The sequence below is a fragment of the Gopherus flavomarginatus genome, chromosome 5, assembly GCF_025201925.1.
Source record: "Gopherus flavomarginatus isolate rGopFla2 chromosome 5, rGopFla2.mat.asm, whole genome shotgun sequence".
In the NCBI taxonomy this organism is placed as follows: Eukaryota; Metazoa; Chordata; order Testudines; family Testudinidae; genus Gopherus; species Gopherus flavomarginatus.
In genome coordinates this window covers 119,732,365-119,760,029 of record NC_066621.1, presented here as the reverse complement: position 1 = coordinate 119,760,029, position 27,665 = coordinate 119,732,365, and the positions used below count along the sequence as shown (strand labels likewise).

The 27,665-nt window shown below is 46.8% G+C and overlaps 1 protein-coding gene across 1 annotated transcript in view; it reads right to left on the bottom strand.

Moving 5' to 3' along the window:
• Window positions 1–12,538: 12,538 nt before the first annotated feature.
• Window positions 12,539–27,665, bottom strand: part of ADCK1 (aarF domain containing kinase 1) — a 211,326-nt gene continuing 196,199 nt past the window's right edge. Inside the window, exon 10 of the transcript XR_007774436.1 lies at window positions 12,539–12,573. The gene's annotated coding sequence lies outside the window, so the exon portion shown is untranslated. The remainder of the gene's footprint in view (window positions 12,574–27,665) is intronic.

Genomic DNA, 27,665 nt, shown 5'->3' with positions numbered 1-27,665 from the left:
CAATTTTAACAATACTAACATACAGGTGAGCCAGACAGATCCAGATATGTATTTGTTAGTATTCAGTGGAGACAGGGGGACCTTGGCATGAGCTGGCACCTGGTCTGCCAGCGTCATCCCCCACTGAAAAATGGTGTAGGAAGGGGTGTCACTGATGCTGCTGAATATGCCTCAGGCTCCCCCTATTCTTGCTAAGCTATCTGCTACTACATTTTCTTTTCCTTTGATGTGGACTATTTCCATGTCATATTCCTCCAGGGCTGGTGCAATCATATTGGTGGTGAGTTGTCCATCAAAACCTTAAAATTTTCTCTTACACATATAGGCGCTGACTCTGTGGGTGTTTTGGGGCTGGAGAACCCACGAGGAAAAATTAGGGGGTGCTCCGCACCCACTGGCAGTCAAGTTCCCCCTCCTTGGCTCCTTCCCCCACCCCGAGCATGCCGCATCCCTGCTCCTTCCCCCTTCCTCCCAGTGCTTCCCATCTCCCACCCCCCTCGCCACCTCACACAGCTGTTTGGCAGTGCTTAGGGCTTTCTGGGAGGGAGGGGGAGGAGCAGGGATGCATGCTCAGGGGGGCAGGTGGAGAAGAGGCAGGGCAGGTGCAGGGACTTGGGGGAAGGGGGTGGAAGGGGGGCGGGGACTTTGGGGAAGGGGTAGAATGGGGATGGGATGAGGGCGGTGCAGGGGCGGGCAAAGGCAGAGCAGGGGTGGTTGCGGGGGAGTCGAGTACACACCGGGCAGAGGGGAAGTCGATGCCTATGCTTATACAGATAAGGCTTAAGTTGTTTAATAGTCCAAACTTTGGCATAACATCCCCTCTCAATGACAGCATATTTCTGGTCAGTGAAGGTCAGTTTTTTCTTAAGAAGGCCATGTTGTGCCTCTTGTGCCCCATCCCAGCCTGCATTGGCACTGAGCCTATCCCAGTGTTGGAAGCATCAGTGCACAGCACAAAGGGTTTGCTGAAACTGGGGCTGACTAAAGCTGGCTCGGTAGACAAAGCCTTTCTCACAGCCTCAGTACTCATCACTAGGTCTGGCTTCTCCTTGTTTGATTGTTAGGGGAGCCACAATGTTGCTAAACCCCTTCACAAACCTCCAATACTAATTGGCCATACCAATAAAGGATTGGATCTGCCTCTTGGTTCATCAGGCAGGCCAATTCTGAATGGCTTCTACTTGTAAAGAGTCACGGTGAACAAACCCACTATGTGTCCTAAATAAGGTATCTCGGTGGACCCCACTTTACATTTGGACACCTTGACAGTGAGGTTGGCTTCTCTAAGGCTCTGCAATACTATTCCCACATGGTTCAGGTCTACACAGGCTCTGGAAAAGGTCTGTAAACCCTACAGCACCTCATTGACAGGCCTCTGAAAGGTAACCCCTCGATTAATTAATCCAAAAGGCATAACCTTAAACTCAAAGAGGCCACATTCCACTATGAAAGCTGACTTTTCCTGGGCATCAACATCTAAGGGAATTTGCCAATACTCTCAAGTCAAATCTACAGTAGTACTTCTGAATTTTGCACACAACCCCCAATAAATCCAGTAGATCCTCTATCTGGGGTGTTGGGTAAGGATCAGGTTGAGTAATGGTATTTACCCTTCTCAAATCCACGCAAAATATCATGGTTTTAGCCCTTTTAGGTACCATCACAATAGAAGACACCCAGGGGCTTTTGTATTTCAGAATCACCTCCACCTCCTTCTGAATCTGTCTTTGCATTTCTCCTTTAGCGCAGTGTACTCTGCTAGGAGCAGAGCAGGGCCCTGCAGTTTCAACGGAATGCACTATTTTGTTAGTTAAACCGGCAGGTTGGAAAATACCAGCCTGTGATGTTTCAAGAGGGCCAACATCTCCTTCTTGTGGGTTGGGCTCAAGCCCTCCCAAATCTCAATGCTCTCCAGAGGAGTCTCTTCCTTACCCTTCCTGACCAAATCAATTAAAGGGGCAGTAAACTTGGATGGCTGGTGACCCAGCTGTTGGGGGAAGCTAGCTCCCAGCCTCTGCCCTTGCGCCCAAGGCCCAGCCCCTCCCCATCTGCCCCCCGTTCTATCCTTCTCCCCCTGCAGGAGCCCAGAGCACCCCCACCGTGGCCCCTGGCCTGGGGAGCCAGGGAGCGAGGGCCCAGTCCCAGTGCTTTGGGCGGCACAGCCAGCCCCAGAGAGCGGGACGGCAGCGCTCTCGGTCCCGGGGTGCCAGGTGGCACAGTCCCAGCACCAGACGCCCTGACTCCCTGAAGGAGGCAGCCAGCCAGCCCCAGCCAGCCTGGGCCAGCCAAGGCAGAGCACTCTGGGAAGGGAACCACAGGAGGAGGGAGCCTGGACTCTGTGTGGAGTGTGGGCAGGGTATGATCATCAGAAATTTCTACAGCCTCAAACTATGCAAGGTTTTTTGTCACAAATAGCTGCACTTACCTCCTCTGTAACTACCCATAAGAGTTGCTCCTGAGTAATCAGATCAAACAGTTTTCCATAATCACCTTCAGCCCCTCTATTATCCATTTTCTCATAAAATTACACATTTGAGGTACATAGTCAACAGGACTGACATTGTCAAACATTCTGAGATTTCTATATTTCAATTGATAGGTCTCAGGATAATCTTAAATCTTTTCAAGATATTTTCTTTACAGTGTTTGTACATCTTAGCATCACCCTCCCCCATGTTATTAAAACTTGTCTGGTTTTCCCAGTTAATCTGGTTAAGAGGATAGGCATCTGTTTATCCATTGGATTACTGTGCATCCCACATCGTGTCTCAAAGGGGGACAGGAACACTTCTACATAGTTTCTTTATAAATTGGACTTTTTCCCCACTCCATTGTGTTGTGGGGGTGGGGGTGTACTCACTTGCTGGAGAAGCTACTTTTGCTGCATTGGTATTTTGAGCTGCATAGCTTGAACTTCCATTAGCCTCTGGTGGGCTCTCTCTTCAACTGCCTCAGTTGCTTCTGTCTCCCTGATCTGCAATTCCACCATCAGTCTGGTGCCCGTGTTCCTCCTGGGCTCTCAGGTGCTGCAGTTGGGCCAGTTCCCTCAAGGTGGTCTCTGTGAAATTTGGGGAAGGAGGATCCTTGGGCTCTACCACATCATCTTCCCTGGGCACCTGGTCAAAACTTAAGAGTAATGCTCTCCACTCCTGAACTGCAGTTTTCTTTCTACAGGATATTCCCCTCTGCAAGCATAAACTTTCAAGGTCTTTTTTCACAAAACCATCATACGACTGTGGTTTAATTCCTGTGTCTATTCTTTAAATTTTAAAGCTCTCCATATCAATATCAAACTCTTAACAGCACTGGGGTTATGATCTATAAACTTAATTGACCTGTGGAATGTGAATCCTGCTGACTATGCCAGTCTCAAACTGCCCTGCAGTGGCTAAAGAGTGTGAGTATCAACCTCAGGGCACAAACTCCAAACTGGTTTTTAGTTCTATACTTAGATTACATCAACCAATTATTAAGTGTAAATTCCTCAGATACTAGAACAGCCTTAACATGGAGCATGGAGTCACACACAGTCTGCTTGGGTATTATGATCTGTCTCACCACCCAGGTTAACCTACCTTTGTGATAGATGGTCCCTTACACCAAAAATCACAGTACTATTCAGGTTACTCCTAGTCCCAAAGGACCAGTCACCCCAGGTCAACTGTACTTTAGATCTCACACCAAAGACAATGCCTGCAGCCAATCCTATTATAAAAACTATCTAAACATTTAATAATAGGAAAAAGAAATAAGAGAGTTACACCTCTACCCAGGAGCGGCATCAGGGTTTCTGACGCCCTAGACGGACGGCCATTTCGCTGCCCCCCGCGGCCCCGGTGGATCTACCGCAGTCATGCTGGGGGATGGTCCGCTGCTGGAAAGGCTCCAGTGGAGCTGCTGCAGTGATGCCAGCGAGCGGTCCGCTGGTCTAAAGGCTCCAGTGGACCTGCCGCAGGCATGACTGTGGTAGGTCCGCCGGAGCCTTTAGACCAGCGCACCGTCCGCCGAAATGACTGCGGCAGCTCCACCAGAGTCTTTCCAGCAGCGGATCGTCCGCCGCCATGACTGCGGTAGATCCACCGGACCCACATGCCTCCCCCTAGGCAAAATAGCACCCCCCAAAAATTCTGGCGCCCTAGGCCATTGCCTAGGTCGCCTAGATGGTAGAACCAGCCCTGCCTCTACCCCGATATAACACTGTCCTCGGGAGCCAAAAAATCTTACCACGTTATAGGTGAAACCGTGTTATATCGAACTTGCTTTGATCCTCTGGAGTGTCCACCACCCCGGAGCACTGCTTTACCGCGTTATATCTAAATGCGTGTTATATCAGGTCGCATTATATCGAGGTAGAGGTGTATTTACAAGGTTAAAGCAGGTAAACATACATACACAAATGACTTACAATAATAAGTTTCAAGAGCTAATAAAAACTTTTATGCTAAGCGAGCTCTGTATGTTCTTCACGGCTAACCCAGGCAAAGCACTGGAGTTCTTCTGCTCATGCCCAGAAAACATTGCCCCTCAGAGTCCACACAGCACGGAGATACAGTTCCTTCTTGTTCGGGGGTTTTATTCCCTTCCACTCCTGTGCTCTGAGCTGGAAACTCAGCTGATGGGAGGAATCCACTTGCATGATTCATCTTCATGGTGGAGAACAGTTGAACAACAAAGTCTTTTCATATCATAACCTAGTCCCAAATTTGGACCTTAGCGTCCAAAATATGGGGGTTAGCATGAAAACCTCCAAGCTTAGTTACCAGCTTGGACCTGGTAAAGCTGCCACCACCCAAAAAATTAGAGTGTTTTGGGGCACTCTGGTCCCCCCAAAAACCTTCCCTGGGGACCCCAAGACCCAAATCCCTTGAGTCTCACAACAAAGGGAAATAAACCTTTTCCCTTCCCCCCTCCAGGTGTTCCTGGAGAGAGACACAGAAGTAAACTCCGTGGATCTAAACAGAGGGATTCCACCCTCTTTATTTCCAGTCCTGGAAACACAAGCACTTCCCTCTTCACCCAGAGGGAATGCAAAGTCAGGCTAGTAAATCTAACACACACAGATTTCCCCCTGACTTCTTCCTCCCAACAATTCCCTGGTGAGCTGCAGACTCAATTCCCTGGAGTTCCCCACTAAAGAAAAACTCCAACAGGTCTTAAAAGAAAGCTTTATATAAAAAGAAAGAAAAATACATAAAAATGGTCTCTCTGTATCAAGGTGACAAATACAGGGTCATTTGCTTAAAAGAATATTGAATAAACAGCCTTATTCAAAAAGAATACAATTCAAAGCACTCCAGCAACTATATCCATGTAAATACAAAAAGAAAAACAATAGAAACCTTACTGCCTTACTATATTGTAATTACAACTTGGAAACAGAAGATTAGAAAGCAGGAAAACAGAAATCACTTCTCATAGCCGAGAGAGTGCAGGCAGAAGACCCCAGAACAAAAGGACTCACACACAAACTTTCCTCCACCCAGATCCGAAAAAGTCCCGTTTCCTGATTGGTCCCTCCCCTGACCTCTGGTCAGGTGTTTCAGATCACTTCTTTCCAGGTGAAAGAGACGTTAACCCTTAGCTATCTGTTTATGACACCTTCCACTCCTGTGCTCTCAGCTGGAAACTCAGCTGATGGGAGGAATCCACTTGCATGATTCATCTTCATGGCGGGGAACAGCTGAACAACAAAGTCTTTTGTCTATTTTAATGGCTCACAGTAGTCTAACTAGTGTTGATGGACTTTTCCTACTAGGGAGTACGTAACATCTTTTATTGGAGACAATAACTCCACACTAGTTAGTGCATTTCTACTGTCTGCTGATTGACACAGGCCAGGTCCACACTACAAACTTACATCAGTATAACTACGTCAGTCAGCTGTGTGAAAAATCCACACACCGAAGTGACACAGCTATACCAACATGACAAGCTCCCCATTCCTCAGGGCTCTTCAACTACACCCACAGCAAAGCAGGCTCTCTCTGTCCAGACAATTGATCTGTGACCCTCTGTCCAGCTTTTTATTCACTTCTCCTTCTCCCAAAACAACAGCATTGTCATACCGAACTAGGCCTTAACTTCTGCCCTCAGGAGTCTCTCTTCCAGAGCTTTCAGCCACATCTTCTCACCTTGACAGACTCAGCAGTGTGATCTCTCTCAAAAACAAAAACCAAACAAAAAACCCACTCAACAAACCCCTACTGCAACTTCCTGCTGCTGGCATAGTAGAAGCACCTGACCCAACAGAGGTGTGCCTCCTTAGTCGTCAGGTTGCCTAGCCCCAGGCCTTCCAGCCTGTAAGAGGTGAGCCACTCTGTTACATTGTGTTTGTCTCATGGTGCAGCCTTCTCCTTCTTGCTGGTAGTTTCAAAACAGTGAGTTTTTTTAAAAACAGGTAAATAAACAAATAGATCCTTCCATCCCCTTCCCCTGCCTCAGTCTTGCAGCAATTGCAACCTGGGACATGAGGCTTACCGCAGATTATATATATGTTGATGCCTTTTGTTAAAATATTGGCAGCGCATCAGAGTACCCCCATTCCACCCACTGCATCACTGAGAAAGGTCTCCTGCTTGTAATATTTACTTACAGAGCCCCTACATGCAGGACTTTATAGGCATTACAGGAAAAGAACAGCAGTGTCCCGGAGATGATCACTGGATTTCAGCTGCTAGAATCAAAGCTGCATACAATCCTCACAGCAATAACTCTGCTTCTGCCACAGGCAAAAGAGTCTGGTTATCATTTATGAATAAACCTTTCCTCACTAAGGTTTCCTTGGGTCCTTCTTCCTTCTCTCCCTAGAGTCCAAACCCACCCCCATCCCCAGAGGCAAATCACTGTGATGCTCAGTACAGCACCTCCCAGCACAAATGGGGAGAAATAGGCCGAGCTGTCCGTAGCCAGTGGCAGCCCAAGTCAGAATGAATACACTCTAGGGAAGGAGAAAACTAAAATACCTTTAATTGGAGCCTAAGGGAGAAGGACCCTTGGGTGAGAGCTGGAGCACGGAAGCCTGAGGCTCTCTGAACAGCTGAGAGTGAGTGAGGGTTCTGACTGGCCCACTGCAGCCATTGCCCATCACCCCATTGCATTTTTGCAGCCATGCATAAGAATGCGAAGACAAAAAGACAAACCAAGTGAGCTCCTTTAATCTTTCGCTGCTACCCTTCTGGCCCCCATGGAGCTGCTGTCCATTAACACCGAATCTTAGGGCATTACCTGGAGTGGCTGGCCGAGAGTTGGGCACTTGGCAGTCCAGCCCATCCCACCCAGCATTCTGCTCAGTTCAGGAGGTAGTGCACCTGTGTGCATGGATGTATCCCCAGCATTCAGCGGCATGGCAGATGTGCCTGCATTGCTGCACCAGGGTCTGCACCCACGACATGCAGCAAATAAATGCCTTGCATTGTGATAACGGCACAGAGAAGCCACAGATGGGAAAAGAAAATCCCCACGTTTCTGCAGAAACTTGTTAGAGGTCCCACAGGGTGGGGAGTATGCATAATTCTCACCCTGCCAAGGCCCAAATGTGTGACATGTTATGAGACAAAGACCCAAAATTAGGCCCAAAAAACGATATATTCAGGAAACTTAAAATGCTGTGGGATTCCTCCCACCCTTTAGTGTCAGTAGCTCAGGTACCTTGGCTTTGTTGTGCTGTATTTCTGATGGCAATCATTTTCAACAACAACTGTGAGGGGATACCACATTTGCATAGAATGTGGGCACTTTTGGAGCTAAAATGAGTGACACTCCTTGAAATGAGGGACATTGGAGAGGCCTCAGCATGGTCACAACCCGTTTCCCTCTTACCTAGTGGTCCCATCTTCCAGACCCCCTCTCTAGAGGAAAGTGGTGGTACACAGGGATGGATGATGCTGGGGCCTTCTTGGTGCCTATCACTGTGACTGATGAGTTCCACCCTACACAATTGACTCCGACCACCCCTCACATCCAGCCCCCTCTGCCCTCAGCCCACTTCTTGCTCTTCACTTCTCACACATAGCTCTTACTCTCTGCCTTCACCTTATTCCTCTCAGACCCTGCTGTCTTTCCAGCCCTATTCCCACTCTTCATCACCTTTCAGACACTGCCCTCACCCTCAGCCCAGACCCCGTTCCCTGCCCTCAGTTTCCCCTCCTCTGTGTTCACTCTGGTGTTTCTCAGGCTCTGGATGGCAGTGTGCTGCCCTAGCATGTCACTCCAGGCACAGCCCCTCTCACTAGGCCAGCATCTTGCCTTTTGTTTACACACTGTCAGCCCTTCCCTTCCGAGCTCTGCTTCCAGAGTTACCAAGTTTAGGAAGCCAACGTGACCTACTTAGGCTCCCTGACCTAGTTATAGCCCAAACACCGATTCCAAACACACACAAGAGAAAAAGGACAAAGGGAGTGTGGTGAGGAAGGAAATATTATCTTTGTTGTTTTCAAATGAAAACAAACTCAGCAAGGCTAAGCTGCCTGCTGCTTCTTTCGTCCAGCACTGCCCAGGCCCTGAGGGATGCATGAAGTTCAGCTGTTCACATGATTCTACTACTGAAAAGGGCAGATACCACTCAGCAGAGCAATCTTTCCCAAAGTGTGGGGTATGTCGCAGCAGGGCATGAAGGACTAGCCACAAGGGTATTCATGGACTTTTTAACAGCTTTCATATAAAAAGTAGTAAATCTCTAGCTGTTATGGCTACAAAGCAAACCTTCAAAATGTGAAGCAAATGTGACCAATGCAGACACCTGCCTGAGTTTGCAGAGAACCTGAAAAACTTGTTCTGAGGGGTAAACTTCTCCACTTGTTTTAATGCGCACTAAATAGAGCTGGTCAGCAATCGTTTGACAAAATATTTTTCATCAAAAAATACTAACTTATTGCAGGAAAGGATCAGATTCAACAAATTTCTTGATTTGTAGATTTTTTTTTGAAGAATGTTGGAATTGTTGAAACATGACATTTTGACACTTTCTAAACCAAAAAATATCTGGTTTTCTAGATCAAAATGAAATTCCTTTTGACATTTAAGTAAATAAGAGTAACAATTTTCTTAAAAATTTAAACCTGGTCAAAATGTAAATGAAAAAAGTTCTGAAATTATTTAAAAAAAAATTGATTGACCCAAAGCAAATTTTTCCCCAGACTTTTGGTTTATGAAAATTTTCAAGATTTCAACTTTTCATCTCAATTCAGGACAGGGAAAATTTTTGAAATCTTGAAAATTTTCATGAGACAGGACAATCATTTCCCACACATCTCTAGTGCTCCTCAGATGCCAATGAAGTTGCTCTAAAGGTTAGCATTGTCAGATATTTCACTGCTTCTCAAAGCATGTAAGCAAGGAGACAAAACATATTGGGAAGAAATACACCTGCATTTCCTACAGTGTGTGCGTGGTGGGGGAAGATGTGAAAGGCTAGATAGTGGGGGGTACAGCAGATAACTCAGTGAGACATATACTAATAACACATTATGTGATTATGGGAAGGGTGGGCCATGTGTTATTGGTTTCATTTTCCTGAAAGGGCCGGTTCATCTCTTGAACATTTAATAAAGTTTGAAATAGTGCCACTGGAAATCCAATGCACGCTTGTGTTGCAGAGCAGTCCTGCACATGCAGATGCTCAAACAGGGACGTAAGAGGGGTACAGAGCAGGAAGGATTCCAAAGATAGTTGTAATGAATTTGATTTGATGGACAGGAGTTCAGTAGCACATCATTAACACCACCAAAAATACATGCACCACAGAGAGTCCTATTAGCACTGAGAACTAACGTAAAAGATGCCCTCAGATGATAAAATTGTATGTCATAGAGCAGACTCAGCCATCCCCTGACAGGAGTCAGTTTCCACTTACTCCAGTGGCTGCTGTTCCAGCGCACACACAGTGCAGGGTGACGTGGGCTGGGTGGTGGTGAGAAAGATAGATCTGAATAGAACTGAAGAGAGTGGGGAAGTTGGAGAGGCCAGAGAGGAGACAGATGCAGTTTGCCCTGGGTTTGGGCAATAGGGAAATAGAAGGAAAGCAGAGGTAGTGTAGAAGAGTAACCAGCAATTACTTTCCAGATAACTTCTAAAGCTGATTGGCCCATGATAGCACTGCCAAGAACTCCCTTTCTGCTTCAGCATCCAAGCTGTGCCTTCCAGCTGTGTTTATGAATATATTTTATTGCAACATTTGCTCCTGATCTTTCCCTGTTGAACACATGACTTCCCATACTTACCCCTCACCCTCTGTTTATTGTCACCCCTCACTGTGTTCAATCTAATATAGGGCATGGTCCTGCAGGGGCACCCCCAACTCCCACTGACTTCAGGGCACTTCGTTCTGGATTAGCAGCACTGCCTGATATTCTACTCCTGGTTCCCCACACAGCTCCCTCAAGGCCTCCCAATCCTAACCTGCACCACCCCCTGCTATTCCGGTCCTGGGCTGCCACACAGCTCTACCGATACCCTGAATCCTGACCTGCAGCACCCCACATTTGAGACATATCAAACACATACTTTTCAGGCGCTCCTGATCAACGGTGCTGTGAATGATTCCTATACCCCACATACAGCACTGTCAGAGATGTAGTAAAGGCACATACTCGGAGGCATACTCAGGTACACACCTCACCTTAACACCAGAACTAAGCTACACCTATAAAGAACCTCATGGGGTCAGATGATATGGAAAGGACTCACCAGTGACCAAATGTGCTATGCAAACATGGTGAGGATTCTTCATGACTCCCAGCAAATATAAAAGAAATGAATGAAACAAAAATTCCAGACACACTGATTGTATTTGCTGCTGTAATTTCTGATCAAATTTTCAGATGTCTGAGCATTCCATAGCCCAGTGTATGTCAGCCACACTTCACTGCTGGTTTTATGTTATTAGTATTGACAGCCACTCAGTTTAAACGGAGGTTAGGATTGAAATCCTGTCTTGTCGCTTATCTCTGCCTTTTTATCTTGTTTGTTTCCTCTAATTACAGATAAATCCTCCCTTTCATAAAGCCCGTCTGAAGATCTCAGCAAACATGCAAACAGGATGGTAAATGGATTAGCCAGGGAGGTACTCTAGGCTGAAGCCTGCCTGAATAGACACTCATTGATCAATCAGCTTTGCCTTCCAAAGCTAATCGTATGAGTTTCTCTGTCCGATTCTGGCTCAGGTGATCTTGGGGCACTCTCAATAATGTATCTGATAGAATTCTATCTCCTTAGAAAATAGGGATGACAAAAAAGGGCACGGTATGTTGAAGGTGGAGAGAGAGCTAACTGCATAGTAATACTATGCTCTTCTGCAGGATCTTAACACTTGGCAAAGGCTAAGGAATGGGTATCACAACTGCTGTTTATTATGCCAGTTATGATCATGTCACTGTTACCGTCTCCTAACCCGTTTGTTGGTTTATCTCACCTGTTGTGTCTCATCTGTTTCTTCTACAAGTTCTTTGGAGCAGAGACTGTCACTTTCTTATGTGTGTACTGTGCTTAGCTATCAGGGACCAGACCAACCACTGGTCTGCTCCCTGATTTACTTCTGGGCTAGGTCAACTTGGTGTGCAGGTGAGAGTCCACCTCAGTGCGCCAGAGCTTGGTCCTGGTAGGAATCATCAGAATTGGACACCTCCTGGACTACAACCTGAAGGGACTGGGTGGATCCTCTTGTGCTTGGTTGGCACATGGGACTCTTCACCCCTCAGGGGCAGCTCTATGTATTTTGCCACACCAAGCACAGCAGTCAGGCGCATTCGGTGGCATGCCTGCGGGCGGTCTGCTGGTAACGCAGATTCAGTGGCATGCCTACGGGAGGTCCGCCGGTCCCACGCCTTTGGAGTACCTGCCGCCGAATTGCTGCCAAAACCGCGGGACCGGTGGACCTCCTGCAGGCATGCCACTGAAGGCAGCCTTACTACTGCCCTCATGGCGACCAGTAGGCCACCCCCCGTGGCTTGCCGCCCCAAGCACGCTCTTAGTGCATTGGTGCCTGGAGCCACCCCTGTCACCCCTTATATGCCACAGCATGTAATCCAGGAGGTGACAGCAGCTTTACTGCCCGACTCTCGGGACTTTATTGAGCAGGTCCTATCACCCAGTACAGAAAGCATGTGGACAGATTGGAGAGAGTCCAGCGGAGGGCAAAGAAAATTATTAGGGGGCTGGGGCACATGGCTTAAGAGGAGAGAGTGAGGGAACTGGGCTTATTTAGTCTGCAGAAGAGAAGAGTGAGGGGGGATTTAATAGCAGCCTTCAACTACCTGAAGGGGGGTTCCAAAAAGGATGGAGCTAGGCTATTCTCAGGGGTGGCAGATGACGGAACAAGAAGCACTGGTCTCAAGTTGCAGTGGGGGAGGTCTAGGTTGGATATTAGGACACACCATTTCACTAGGAGGGAGGTGAAGCACTGGAATGGGTTACCTAGGGAGGTGATGGAATCTCCATCCTTAGAAGTTTTTAAGGTCAGGCTTGACAAAGCCGTGGCTGGGATGATTTATAGATTCATAGATTCATAGACTCTAGGACTGGAAGGGACCTCGAGAGGTCATCGAGTCCAGTCCCCTGCCCTCATGGCAGGACCAAATACTATCTAGACCATCCCTGATAGACATTTATCTAACCTACTCTTAAATATCTCCAGAGATGGAGATTCCACAACCTCCCTAGGCAATTTATACCAGTGTTTAACCATCCTGACAGTTAGGAACTTTTTCCTAATGTCCAACCTAAATCTCCCTTGCTGCAGTTTAAGCTCATTGCTTCGTGTTCTATCCTTAGAGGCTAAGTGAACAAGTTTTCTCCTTCCTCCTGATGACACTCTTTTAGATACCTGAAAACTGCTATCATGTCACCTCTCAGTCTTCTCTTTTCCAAACTAAATAAACCCAATTCTTTCAGCCTTCCTTCATAGGTCATGTTATCAAGACCTTTAATCATTCTTGTTGCTCTTCTCTGGACCCTCTCCAATTTCTCCACATCTTTCTTGAAATGCTGTGCCCAGAACTGGACACAATACTCCAGCTGAGGCCTAACCAGTGCAGAGTAGAGCAGAAGAATGACTTCTCGTGTCTTCTTTACAACACACCTGTTAATGCATCCCAGAATCACGTTTGCTTTTTTTGCAACAGTATCACACTGTTGACTCATATTTAGCTTGTGGTCCACTATGACCCCTAGATCTCTTTCTGCCATACTCCTTCCTAGACAGTCTCTTCCCATTCTGCATGTGTGAAACTGATTGTTCCTTCTTAAGTGGAGCACTTTGCGTTTGTCTTTATTGAACTTCATCCGGTTTACCTCAGACCATTTCTCCAACTTGTCCAGATCATTCTGAATTTTGACTCTGTCCTCCAAAGCAGTTACAATCCCTCCCAGTTTGGTATCGTCTGCAAACTTAATAAGCGTACTTTCTATGCCAACATCTAAGTCGTTGATGAAGATATTGAACAGAGCTGGTCCCAAAACAGACCCCTGTGGAACCCCACTTGTTATACCTTTCCAGCAGGATTGGGAGCCATTAACAACTACTCTCTCAGTACGGTTATCCAGCCAGTTATGCACCCACCTCTTATAGCAGCCCCATCTAAATTGTATTTGAATAGTTTATTGATAAGGATATCATGCGAGACCGTATCAAATGCCTTACTAAAGTCTACGTATACCACATCCACTGCTTCTCCCTTATCCACAAGGCTCGTTATCCTATCAAAGAAAGCTATCAGATTGGTTTGACACGATTTGTTCTTTACAAATCCATGCTGGCTATTCCCTATCACCTTACCACCTTCCAAGTGTTTGCAGATGATTTCTTTAATTACTTGCCTCATTATCTTCCCTGGCACAGAAGTTAAACTAACTGGTCTGTAGTTTCCTGGGTTGTTTTTATTTCCCTTTTTATAGATGGGCACTATATTTGCCCTTTTCCAGTCTTCTGGAATCTCTCCCGTCTCCCATGACTTTCCAAAGATAATAGCTATAGGCTCAGATACCTCCTCTATTAACTCCTTGAGTATTCTAGGATGCATTTCATCAGGCCCTGGTGACTTGCAGGCATCTGACTTTTCTGAGTGATTTTTAACTTGCTCTTTTTTTATTTTATCTTCTATTTAGTTGGGATTGGTCCTGCTTAAACAGGGGGTTGGACTAGATGATCTCCTGAGGTCTCTTCCAACCCTAATCTTCTAGGATTCTATGAGGGTGCTCCCTGCCTGTCCCTCATCCTTGTCCCTTTGAACTTTCTCATTGAGCCCGTCCTGAGAACCCCCACAGCCGCCCACTCTACACACCCCAAGCCAAATGTGTGACTTGCAGCCAGTTCATTTCTGAACCATACTCCAGGCACATCTGTACACTCTTGTGCTCCACATATTTCATTTCCTCACCCTCGTGTCTAACCCTGATACTGAGTGGCAGGACCTCTAACCATCTGTTGAGGGTGAGGAACCCTGGTGGGCCAACCTGTATTCCACCTTGGTTCCACGGCCTTCTGGGGATATTGGTTGGCAGCTCCTCCATGGAGCCACGAGCACAGGTGTGTACTTGACGCGGTTCACCCCCATCACCAACACTGTCCTTTTTGCAGCTTGAGGAAGACCATGACACAACTCTGTCTGGAGTGCGCCAGGTTGCAGCCCTTTTTCAGGCTCCTCCAGAACCTTCTTTTAAGGTTCTGGCTGCACTGCTTCCCACATCTCTTCATCTCTGCACACCCCATCTGTGGGCCCCACGAAGTCGTGAGATCTCCTCATCAACCTCTTCCTGGCATTCGCTAAAGTAGACATTTATAATACCAGGAGGAGGAAGTTGGACGAGGGGGTGCTCTGCGACTGTGGAGCCTACTTCTGTTCCTCCCCTGATTCACGTCTCTGGGCAGATTTCCTCTGGGCGGTGTCCACTGGCTCCCTAGACACCTTTGAGGAGCAGTGGGTGCTGTCCGGGATTCTCTGCTCGGTGTCCCACTATGGATCCCTGATTTTATAACTACGACCCTCATTCCCAACCCTGTTTTTCATCATTTGTCCCCTGTAATTATTTGAATCCTGGGTCCAGTAGCTCCTCCCCTTAGGCTGGGGGAGGGGCCTTCAGATGCAGGGGAGCTTGCGCTCATCCACCTCATGGCTTTCAATAGGTACTTCTGAGCTAGACGACCAGAGAGCCCAAGTGTACTGCCTTGGAACTGTCAGCGTGGCTACAGCCCGTCGTGGGCTGCTGGTTTAGCAGACCTGTTTAAAAGCCTGGCTCTGATCAGTGGCTGCTAAATGCGTATGACACCTGCAGCTATGCTTGCCCTTGTTCCAGCTCCTGCTCTGGTTTCAGACTTGTGGTTTTGATCCCTGGCTCTGCCTCTGGCTTACAACTTTGGTTTACCCCTAGTTCTGGCATTCATTGTCTGTCCTGCCGGTACTGACCCTTGGCTCATTTCCTGGACTCTGCCAGCCCTGGACGCAGCTCTAACCAGTAGGTGAACTTCTGCCACAGGGCTTAACCACCCACTGCCCAGTTGGCTTCAGCAGTACAGTGGAGCCCTGGTCCCTAACTCTAATATGCTACCACAGTATCAATAACAATATTCTTCCATCTAAAGGTTTCAAAGCACTTTATGGTCATGAATTAAGCCTCCTAACATCCCATGCAAGGTGGACAAGCGTTGTTATTCCCATTCTATCCATATATTCCATACCAAGCTCAAGCTCATTTTACTGCTGATGAATCTGAGGAACAGAGAGGTTAAGTTACTCTTCCAAGAACACGTAAGAATAGAATCAAAGACCCCTGACTCCCTGACAGGTGCTTAGATCACTAGACCACACTTCCTTCCTGCAGGATTTTTCCACGGAACTTTATCCACAGAACAGGGCCAGCAAGGGAAAAGGCTGTGTGAGTTCCTTCCTGGGGATATGCCTGAACACTTACCGGGAGGGAGCTCTGGGGAGGAGAGCTCACCCTCTGTGGCCCATTCAGTCCTCAGCCTTTGCTGAGATGGCCATGGGGCCCAAGTAGCACTAGCTGCAATGGAGCTGGTGGGGTATTTGCCGATACTGCCACCGGCCTGTTTGGAACTGGGCTGAGACCCACCAGCTCTGACCGTTTTCTGAAGGGTCATTCTTCTTGGAAGCGTCTCTATTAATTGCTGAACCAAGCCTCCCTTTTGCATCTAAAGTCCAGGCCTCTCTTGGGACTCTAACTGGGAAGCAACCCATCATGAGCCTGTAGTCGTAAAGGCAGTGACCAGAGCAGAGGAGAGCTGAGCACCAGCAGCCTCAAGAAAGGAATAAGCAGAGGCAAATGCCATGCAATGACAGCAGCAGAGCCATTTGCTAAAATAAAAGCACTTGAGATGTTAAAGCAACAGAGATTTCTATCGTTTAACTCCAGGGGGTTGGTATGTTGACCCACAGCTGGAGTCTCTTAGTTCAAACCTTCACAAGCCATGCAAGTGGGACCCAAGTGAGTGGCTGCTGTGGGAGCCATTAGGAAAGACAAGAACCCTTTCTCTGAACTAGTGATGGGAATGGAAAGGAGGCTTTTAAGGAGGTGAGGAAAGAGCAGCAGAGATCAGCATCCATGGTTTGCTTGGCACCTGGCTGCTAGAAAACACAGATGCTCTTCCCAACCAACCACATGCTTTCAGCCCTAGCAGGCAGCAGAAGATATCGCAGCTACAAAGGAGTGAACGTTTGGCTGAGCCTGTTTCAATGCCCAGCTCTGAAAAGCTGAGCACATAGTACCCCCGGAGCCAGATTCTGCTCTGGGATGACAGTGTAAATCTGAAGCAACCAAACTGATATCCGTCTTTGGATTTATTCCAGGAAAACAACTGAGATCAGAGTCTGGCCCACAGTAATACTGAATATGATGTGAAGTTACCATTAGAGGAAGCGGACTTTGTCCTTCTGTCATCACCACTTTCACTATCCTCCTCCATCCAAGATGGGCTCGGTTAAGCCCATAGACCAGGGCCTATGCTCCTACCAGTGGGAGGCACTGCAGAGTATTGCTAGGTGCTCCCCCTGCACTTAGCAATGTAAGTAACCTCTGAATCACACCAGGCCTTGCCAGCTGAGGGTATTAACTCCAATACACTGCATGGCAAAGTAATGAACCAGGGCCACTTCTGTGCCTCTTGAAATTATGCCCCACACTTGCTGTCATCATCCTCTAAACCTGCACAAAGTCAGCATCAAATATACCAGGATCCAAATGATAGTATTTGACACTCCTTTTGTACTCCTCTTGTGCAGGTGTCAGTGACGACCCAGGGACAAAGGCAGGTGAGAATCAGACTGTGGGGGTTGGGGTGACTGTTGATTTCAGTGTCAGCCAGAGAATATCCCTTCCACAACTTCTTTTGGTATTTTACTTTTAAAATCTCACCCTGATGCCCTCACAACCCCATCCTTTTCTTCATTTTTGAGATTCTCTCTCTCTCTCGTATTGCTAAGGTAAGTTATTGCTGATGAAAGGAGCTGGGCTGGCAGCTCTGGAGAAAGAAGCTCCTTATTTAACACTCGCCCCCAAAAAGGTACAGCAATGGCAGAGGTGGGACAAGCTGTCCCCCACACTGACCATTTTCCTTAGCCCTAGGGGTGAGAGGCTGAGTCTCCATGATCTACCCACTCTTTGGCCTCCGCCGTGTCTCCCGCAAGGTGGCTAGTTTCTGCCAATCATAAAAGAAGCACTGGTAACTTAGACTCTTGTCCACTAGGAACTGCTCTGAGACCAACCAACACTTTTCATGCAAAAGCTACTAAACAACTGTCATCTGGTAGCTGCTTCTAGTCAGCGCTGACCTGGCTGAGATCTGAACCACGCACCAAGAGCGGATACCCTCAATATCTCACTACAGCTCCCCAAGCCAGTCTCTCACCTCCCTTACCATCATTTTTCAAACCAATATCCTCCGCCATGTGCAGCTGTTTTTCATTTGGCCTTGAAAATGGTTCTAAATGGAGGTTACCATGTGCCTGGAGCTCCCCCGCACTAAAGTATGTGCTAAGCCAAAATGGTGCCAAAGCTTTCCACAAACCCAGAGCTAAATCTTTCAGATATCCCAGTCGGGGAAGCCTCCCCACACCGAGGCCATCATAGGAAAATAGCCTGAGTCTAGAGGACTAAAGTACAGTTACACCACGGTTTTGTCTAGAGTCGGCAAAGTGGTTGAGTTTAGCTCAAGCTTAGTCATCACATTAGCTAAACTTGATCACTCTTCCGAGTTAAGGCAAGAGCGAGAGCTGAGAATGATGAAATAGGAGAGTCACCAGCTGGATAAGGGAACGTGAGCTCTGACCTACATGTTCACACCCACCCTTCCTGCCATCCTACACTAAACAGTGGCAGCCATGCCACTCATGTGCCTTGGGCAGCATAAAGGACAAAATCTTTCTCCTGTGGTTAACTAAAAACATTAGCAAGGAAAGACACATGAGTGGAGGCTAAGTGGGACCTGGGTATGACATTAATAAATGATATTGCTTCCTTTCCCGGGGCATAGCGGAGATGCCGTGCAGGATTTGTTACCCTGTGTGGAGTGGCATGTCACCATTATCTGTAACCACAATCCTGCTTCAGCACATAGAGGTTCTGTTTAGCTTTCCTGGCCCATCTGTGAGCCAGAAGCAGGGATGGTTGTAACAGGAAGCCTTTATCAGGCTGTCTGCCTTAGGGCTTTATACTGATGCTCATCACCACAGTATCGAAGAATATTCCACAGGCTCATTAGTGTCTGAGACATTTTCTGAGACAGTCTCCCATTCCTTCCTCCTGGGGGGCATGGATCTGTGTTCGTGTCGTGCTCCCCATCAATACCTGGCCTGGGAAGCTAAAGATCCAACCAGTGGACCAAATTTGGTGATGAATCCTGGTCACGTGCCCCCTAAGACACATTGCGCATACGCGAAGAAGATTTCCTCCTCCTCGTAATATTGCTCACCTATGGGATCCAGGAGCCTCCTTGCTGCCACTACTCTGGACACACTGTCCCCTCAGAAATTCATAGCAACAGCAGTGATAGAGTGCCCCACTCCAAAAACCAAACCCCCTAACATATAAACCTAGAGGAGAATCTCCATTAGCCATTAGTGCAGGGCCTATGGCACACATTTGAGCAGTTTGGCTTCTGTCCAACACAGGGCAAACACACTCCATGCTACAATCTTTAGCACTTAAACAGTACCTTCCATCTTAGGTCTCAGAAGTAGAACTGGCCATTCCAGGAGAGAGAGGAATTTGCAGAGGCTCATTTTGCTCCTAATCGAAAAACCAGGAAGCCAGGCAGAATATGCAAAGCTACAATGGGACTCTGAGGAGACGGTGCATCTCCCAGTCCCAGCATTTATACCACTGAGAGTCACCCCCAACCTGTGTACAGAGAATGACACCTCCCCGCCTCTTCCCTCCCTCAGCTCCTGGCCAGGTTCTGTCTGGGCCCACCAGGAGAGAAAATCACAGAATCCAGAGGTGCTGTTGTTTAGTTTGAAAGCAAAGCCACTAGTGCTTGACTGGAACATAGCGGCCCAAATTCAGTGATGAATCCTGGTCATGTGCCACCTCAGGCATGTTGCGTATACACTAAGAAGAAGCTGGAGGAGTTTCAATAACTAAATATTGTGGTAAGAACGAATCTCCATTTTGTTAGTTGGGGTGAGAGCTAGTCTCCCTTTGCTGTCCCTGCCACACTCCCCAGCTGCCCACTAACTCTCAGACACAAATATTGTAGCTTTATCCTTCCAGCTGAATAGAACTACTATCATCCATACACCAGCCTTGGTCCCCCCTCAGCCCAGTGTTGAGCATGTTGCTTCTGAAGCCCCATTGTCCTCTGAAGCCGTCTGGAATAATAACTCTCAGTGGTTTTTAGAAGCAGCCCTTTGGGTAAGCGGACACTCCTGTTTTGACTGATCCATACACTTTCTATCTATTATATGTGTATATTGGTTTGCAGTGGGGAAAGCATTTATTGCTTTTAGCACACTTACGAGTTTAAATAAAAACAAATATATCTATATTGACTATAGTTATTATGCTTGGTTTCATACACCATAAGTGCTTCAAATAAAAATAGATTGGTAAGAGGGAATGTACATCAGTTCCAATAATAACATGGACAGCTTCAAGCAGCATATGAGTTTCATTTAACGTGCACTGGATTTACAAAGAAGAGGGAAGATGCATTGGTTTAGAGGAGCTTTTAGTCTAAATTTTCTGTCTAAATGCTTCTGCAAGGTGAAGATGTTTACTGGATTTGTCAAACAGACCTGAATGAGAGTTTCTGTGAAGAGGAGGAGAGGGGGGGATCCATCAGGGGGGTTCATGGTGGTATCACCGGAGGGAAAGTAATCAAAGGAAAATGTAAGATGTCGTAAAATGTTTCCTAATTATTACACATATTAGAGCATAGAATTATCTCCCTTAGGGAAGAGCTGGAAACCCCAGTCTAGATACTTCATATTAGAGTGGGATGAAGTCCAACAGAAACAAACCTGGAGTGGGGAATAGGCTAGACAAGATCTGACATCTTTTCATGTCTATAATAATAATAATATATGGAGATATACCTCTCTCATAGAACTGGAAAGGATGCTGAAAGGTCAACAAGTCTAGCCCCCTGCCTTCACTAGCAGGACCAAATAGTGATTTTGCCCCAGATCCCTAAGTGGCCCCCTCAAGGACTGAACTCACAACCCTGGATTTAGCAGGCCAATGCTCAAACCACTGAAAGGCAGCAAAGAATCCTGTGGCACCTTATAGACTAACAGACATTTTGGAGCATGAGCTTTCGTGGGTGAATACCCACTTCGTCAGATGCATATAGTGGAAATTTCCAGGGGCAGGTATATATAAGCAAGCAAGCTAGAGATAACGAGGTTAGTTCAATCAGGGAGGATGAGGCCCTGTTCTAGCAGTTGAGGTGTGAAAACCAAGGGAGGAGAAGCTGGTTTTGTAGTTGGCAAGCCATTCACAGTCTCTGTTTAATCCTGAGCTGATGGTGTCAAATTTGCAGATGAACTGAAGCTCAGCAGTTTCTCTTTGAAATCTGGTCCTGAAGTTTTTTTGCTGCAGGATGGCCACCTTAAGGTCTGCTATAGTGTGGCCAGGGAGGTTGAAGTGTTCTCCTACAGGTTTTTGTATATTGCCATTCCTAATATCTGATTTGTGTCCATTTATCCTTTTCCGTAGCGACTGTCCAGTTTGGCCGATGCACATAGCAGAGGGGCATTGCTGGCATATGATAGCGTATATTACATTGGTGGACATGCAAGTGAATGAACCGGTGATAGTGTGGCTGATCTGGTTAGGTCCTGTGATGGTGTCACTGGTGTAGATATGTGGGCAGAGTTGGCATCAAGGTTTGTTGCATGGATTGGTTCCTGAGCTAGAGTTACTCTGGTGCGGTGTGCAGTTACTGGTGAGAATATGTTTCAGGTTGGCAGGTTGTCTGTGGGCAAGGACTGGCCTGCCACCCAAGGCCTGTGAAAGTGTGGGATCATTGTACAGGATGGGTTGTAGATCCCTGATGATGCGTTGGAGGGGTTTTAGCTGGAGACTGTATGTGATGGCCAGTGGAGTCCTGTTGGTTTCTTTCTTGGGTTTGTCTTGCAGTAGGAGGCTTCTGGGTACACATCTGGCTCTGTTGATCTGTTTCCTTATTTCCTCATGCGGGTATTGTAGTTTTGAGAATGCTTGGTGGAGGTTTTGTAGGTGTTGGTCTCTGTCTGAGGGGTTAGAGCAGACGCGGTTGTACCTCAGTGCTTGGCTGTAGACAATGGATCGTGTGATGTGCCCGGGATGGAAGCTGGAGGCATGAAGGTAGGCATAGCAGTCGGTAGGTTTTTGATATAGGGTGGTGTTAATGTGACCATCACTTATTTGCACCGTGGTGTCTAGGAAGTGGACCTCCCATGTAGATTGGTCCAGGCTGAGGTTGATGGTGGGGTGGAAGCTGTTGAAATCGTGGTGGAATTTTTCCAGAGTCCAAACCACTGAGCAATCCCTCCCCCCCACTGGTGTAGTTCTAGGTGGGGATGTGAGCCCAGTGGTCTCCCTGTAGATAAACTGATGGGGTAAGAGAAAGCGCCCCCCTCGAGATGTTGTGTTTGAGTTTCTATGGAGGGGGGCTGGGAAATGGTGCTTCAGTTCCAGGACTGGCTGCTGCCGAGGATGGCAGCAGTACCATCCTGTAGCCCTGTCCCCAAAATCACAAACTGGAGGAAGATGGCAGCAAAGCCAGGAATATGCCTAAGAAAGAAGTGTGTGGATTTAAAAGGGCCTCGTTTAGCTTCACAAAGACTAATAACAAAATCTTAGGATACATCTCCACAGCAAAAATAGCTGCACAGTCATGAGTCTCCGAACCCAGGTCCAGTGAGTGGGGCTCATACTAAAAATAGCAGTGTAGACATACAGGTTCTGGCTGAAACCTGGCTCCAAGACCTTCCCTCCTCCCACCAAGTCTCAGAGCCTGCGCTTCAGCCCAAACACCACCATCTACACTGCTATTTTTAGCCCTGTAACGCGAACCTAAGTCAGTTGACCAGGGCTCTGAGATTCACTGCCATGGTGTTTTGGGGTTGGTTTTTGTTGTTGTTTGCAGTGTAGGTGTTCCCTTAGATCCCTTAGTCACTGGCCTTGCATAGCTATGAACACCTCTGGCTGTGAAGCACCAGACCCATGGTGTGGATTTGCTGTAACTTTATGTTGGATGGATGTGGTGGAAAGATTTTGGTGCAGGGACCCCTTTTAGGGAACAGGAAGAAAAAGCTCTTATTTCAAGGTCTTCAGGTCTGTTTTGCTTGCTCCACTCTCCCTTATGTTGCATTTCTGCTGCTGCCATGAAGACACAGGCAGCAGAAGGAAGGATTGTACTTATCCATCTGAGCACACTGCTTTGACACTGAAATCCAGGCATACATGCTCACACCTGGTGGCCCTGAAGAGGGATGTTTCCTGTGGCTGGAAGAGAGTTGTACAAGGGTACCCCTATTCTGTCTCTACCATGGGATCCTGATGTTCAGGCTGGGGTCTGATCCCTCACCAAAACCCTTGCTACTCATGGACCATCTGTCCCTCATGGGACCATCTGTTCCCAGCAAGCAGCACTCACAGGAGATGTTCATTGGAACTTGCAGATTGAAGCACAGCAGGAGCTGTCAGAAAACAATGGGAGGCCATTCAATGGGGAATTTCTATTTGCAGTGCATGAAGTGTGGACATGTTGTTTTCCTTCACCCACCCATTCCCCATTGGGAAAAGCATTCAAATAGAGGACCCCAAACAGAACAAGCTGCATGACTTGCAAACATACTGCCTTGAGCTATACTGTCCCTAGAAATCCCAAGCTAAGCAGCAGTAGATTCTATCCAAGCATAGACAGGAGACCTCTAAAGAACAGTAGGATATGCTGCTAGTGTCTCAGTAAGGTGCGTTCTTCCCTCTGAGTCAGTTCTGACTCCATCGTGCTGGCCATTTTGTGTCTCTGATAAGAAATCGACAAGATGTCTTGCACACTCTACTGTTCAAACCTTCGGTTCTGACTAGGGCTGTCAATCGCAGTTAACTCAAGTGATTAATTCAAAAGTAATTAATTTTATTAAAACTGTGACTAATCACAATTTTAATGGCACTATTGAATAATAGAATACCAATTTTTCTACACACTTTCAAATATATAGATTTCAATTACAACACAGAATAAAGTGGTCACTTTATATTATTTTTTATTACAAATATTTGCACTGTAAAAAAGATAAAAGGAATAGTATCTTTCAATTCCTCTCATATAAGTACTGTAGTGCAATCTCTTTGTTGTGAAAGTGCCACTTACAAATACAGCTTTGTTTTTGTTACATAACTGCACTCAAAAACAAAGCAATGTAAAGCTTTAGTCTACTCAGTCCTACTTCTTGTTCAGCCAATCACTAAGACAAACAAGTTTGTTTACATTTACAGGAGATAATACTGCCTGCTTCTTATTTACAATATCACCGGAAAGTGAAAACAGGTGTTTGCATGATACTTTTGTGGCTGGCATAGCAAGGTATTTATGTGCCAGATATGCTAAACATTCGTATGCCCCTTCATGCTTTGGCTACCATTCCAGAGGATATGCTGATGATGATTGTTAAAAAAAAGTGTTAAATTAATTTGTAACTAAACTCCTTGGGAGAAAACTGTATGACTCCTGCTTTATGGTGTATGACTCCTGCCTACCTGCATTCTGCCATATATTTTGTGTTATGATAGTCTTGAATGACAACCAAGCACATGTTCCATTTAAGAACACTTTCACTGGAGATTTGACAAAATGCAAAGAAGGTATCAATCTGAGATTTCTAAAGATAGTGTGGCAAACCAAGGACAAATGGCTACAAAGGGAGGGGTATTAATTAGTCCCAGAGGGGTTAAAAGGCCTCTCCCTATCCACTAAGGAGATATAGCCATGGAGAAATAAGGTTCAGCTGGAACAGGGGTTACCAGGGAACTAATTAGGTTCAGCTGGCCCCAATTGCTGGAGACCTTTTTAAACCCTCCCTGGCATAGAAGCAGTGGAGAGAGTGAGAGAAGCTGCCAGCAAATAGGTGCAGCAGGACTCTGAACTTCTTTCAGCAAGGAAGACTGCACCCTGTCCCCAGAAAGGGAGAAAATTAGCACAAGAGACTGACTGAGGGAAGGATCAGCCAGATCCTGTGTGACCTGGAAGACTTTGCTTTGCCCAAGCCTGTGTCCCCAAGGCAAAAAGTGACTGAGCCAGCTGAGGAGAAACAGGTACTTTGCCACAATAGCTACAGCACTCCACCCAGGGTTTAAGAAGGTCTTCCAAAATCTGAGAGATGAGGTGTGGACCATGCTTTCAGAAGTCTTAAAAGAGTGATGCTCTGCTGCAAAAAACTACAGAACTCAAACCACCAAAAAATAAAAATCAACCTTCTGTTGGTGGCACCTGACTCAGATGATGAAAATGAATGTGCATCAGTCTGCACTGCTTTGGATAGTTATCAAGCAGAACCCATCATCAGCATGGAAGCATGTTCTCTGGAATGGTGCCTACGTGAGTGATGCCGATGCAGTTGTCAAAGCATTGAGGGGGTGCTGACTTGCTTCCCATCTATTGGGATATTCCGTTTCATAGCAGCTGTGACCATCAATGCAAAGCTTTCTGAATATTGTAAAGAAGTTTTAAAACAAACTTAGGAGCTCTCCTATTGCATATGTAGGACAAAGAAGAACTGGAAATAAAGTGGCATACTCAAACAATTCAGGATTGGTGCCACACTACATCCCTTGCAGAGTGTGCATTGTGACAAGGCAAGGGACAGAGTTAAGGTTATTTGGGGGATCTTAACTGAATTTCCAGACTTTCCATTGTTTTGTTTTAGCATAATAACTTAGAATTTCCTGGCTTTCCAACATTTGGGTATTTTTAATCTATTGCCTATCTATAGGGAATGTAGGGAAAACAGCTGTGTTATCAGGAGGGAGTTCAATTTGGGTGATATGCTGGAGGCTTCTGGTACTAAAACATCCTTGGAATTTCTAAGTATTATAGCTGACAATTTCCTAACAGTTTTGCATCCAACACCAGGAAATTGTATATTAGACCTCATCTTGACAGATAGAGAAACTGATCACAGAACTAAAAATTAGTGGTAGTTTAGGTGTAAGATCAGCACCTGATCACATTTGTAATGTGCAAAGAGAATAAAGTCCCAACTAGCCGTATATGTACTTGTTTTAAAAATAGACCAATTTCACAAAGTTTGAACAACTGAAAACATTTGAGCCAAATCAGCTGAGAGGAAAAATGTAAACAGAAAAATGTGAATGATAATAGGGAATTGTTAAACTCTTTTACTTGGTGCCAAAAGAGCCACAATCCCCAAAATCAAGGGAAAAGGCCATATTGTCTTAAACTGAGCTGGCTTAGAGGGAAATTGAGGGCAGCTACAGAAAATAAAATAAAACAAACAGAAGAAAAAGGGGAACTGATAGTGAAAATAATTCAGAAGCTAGGGGTTGTAGTATGTTAATAAAAGAAGCAAAGGGATACCAGGAGAAATCTATGGCCAGCAGAGTTAAGGACAGTAGGAGTTTTTTTAAAAAACAAAGAGTCATAACAATGGTATTGTTCCATTACTAGGTGGAAATGGCAGATTCAATATAATGCAGAGAAGGCGGAAGTGCTCAATAAATATTCCTGTTGCTATTTTGGAAGATGACAGATGATATAGTCATAAGATGATGATGATTATTATCATCATCATCATCATGAAAACAGTTTTAACTTACCAGGTCCAGAGAACTTGCATCCAAGAGTTTTAGATAGAGCTGGCCCAGGAGCTCGCTGGACTGCTAATGCTGAATTTCAGTAAGACTTGGAATACTAGTTTTCTTCCAGTTTTTTGCAGCATTCCCAATGTTGTGCTAGTATTTAAAAAGGGTAAATGGGATGACCCCTCTAAGTATAAGCCTTTCAATCTGATATCAATCTCAGGCCAGACCCCATTAATAAAGAATTAAGGTAGCGTAATATAATTAATGCCAACCAACAGGGGCTTGTAGGAAAAAATAGATCCTATCAAACTAATTTGATTTTTATGAGGTTACAATAGTGTTGATGTAATATTTAGGGCTTGTCTAAATGAATGCTTAGTTCACAGCAAGCTGGGGTATAAATCTACTCTACACAAGCCTGCTGCACACTAAGCAGCCACATGGACACTGCTGCCACGCACTAAAAGTTTACTCCTGTTTCAAAGCCAAATAGATCATAGTACACTATGGAACTTTTAGTGCACTGAAGCAGAGTCTACATCAGGGGTCTCAAACACGCAGCCCGTGGGCGGCATGTGGTCCATGAGGTTATTTTCTGTGACCTGTGAGCGCCTTGCGGGCCCCCCCGCCCTCCTCCAGCATTTACCTAGAGCAGCTCCAGCCCAACGTGGTTCCCCATTCCCAGCCAATGGGAGATGCTGGGGGTGGTGCCTGAAGCAACAGCAACACACACACACCGCCGTGCACCTGCTCCCCCATGTTCCAGCTCCTTCCCGGAGTGGCATGGGGGCAGGGCAGGCAGGGAGCCTGCCCTCCCCCAGTGTGCATCGAGCCAGACTCTGCCCCCCAAACTCCTCCTGCAGTTGAACCCCCTGCCCTGAGCCCCTTGCCGCACCCTGCACCCCGACCCACTGCCCTGAGCCCCCTGCCCTGAGCCCCCTGCTGCACCCCACACCCCTCCTTCACCCCAACCCCCTTCCCTGAGCTGCCTGCTGCACCCTTCACCCTGACCCCCTTCCCTGAGCCCCCTGCTGCACCCCACACCCCTCCTTCACCCCAACCCCCTTCCCTGAGCTACCTGCTGCACCCTTCACCCTGATCCCCTGCCCTGAGCCTCCTGCTGCACCCCACACCCCTCCTTCACCCCAACCCTCTTCCCTGAGCTGCCTGCCACACCCTGAACCCAACCCCCAGTCACACTCTGCACCCCTCCTGCACCCTGAACCCTGCTGCACCCCTCCTGCACCCCACCCCCTGCCCTGACCCCCTGCCACACGACACACCCCTTCTGCATCCCCTGGGGGCAGGGAGGGGGCAGAGTTAAGGTGGGGATTTTGGGGAAGGGGTTGAAATGGGGGCAGGACAGGGCTTCATGGAAGGGATGGAGTGGGGGCAGGGCCGAGGGGGGGAGG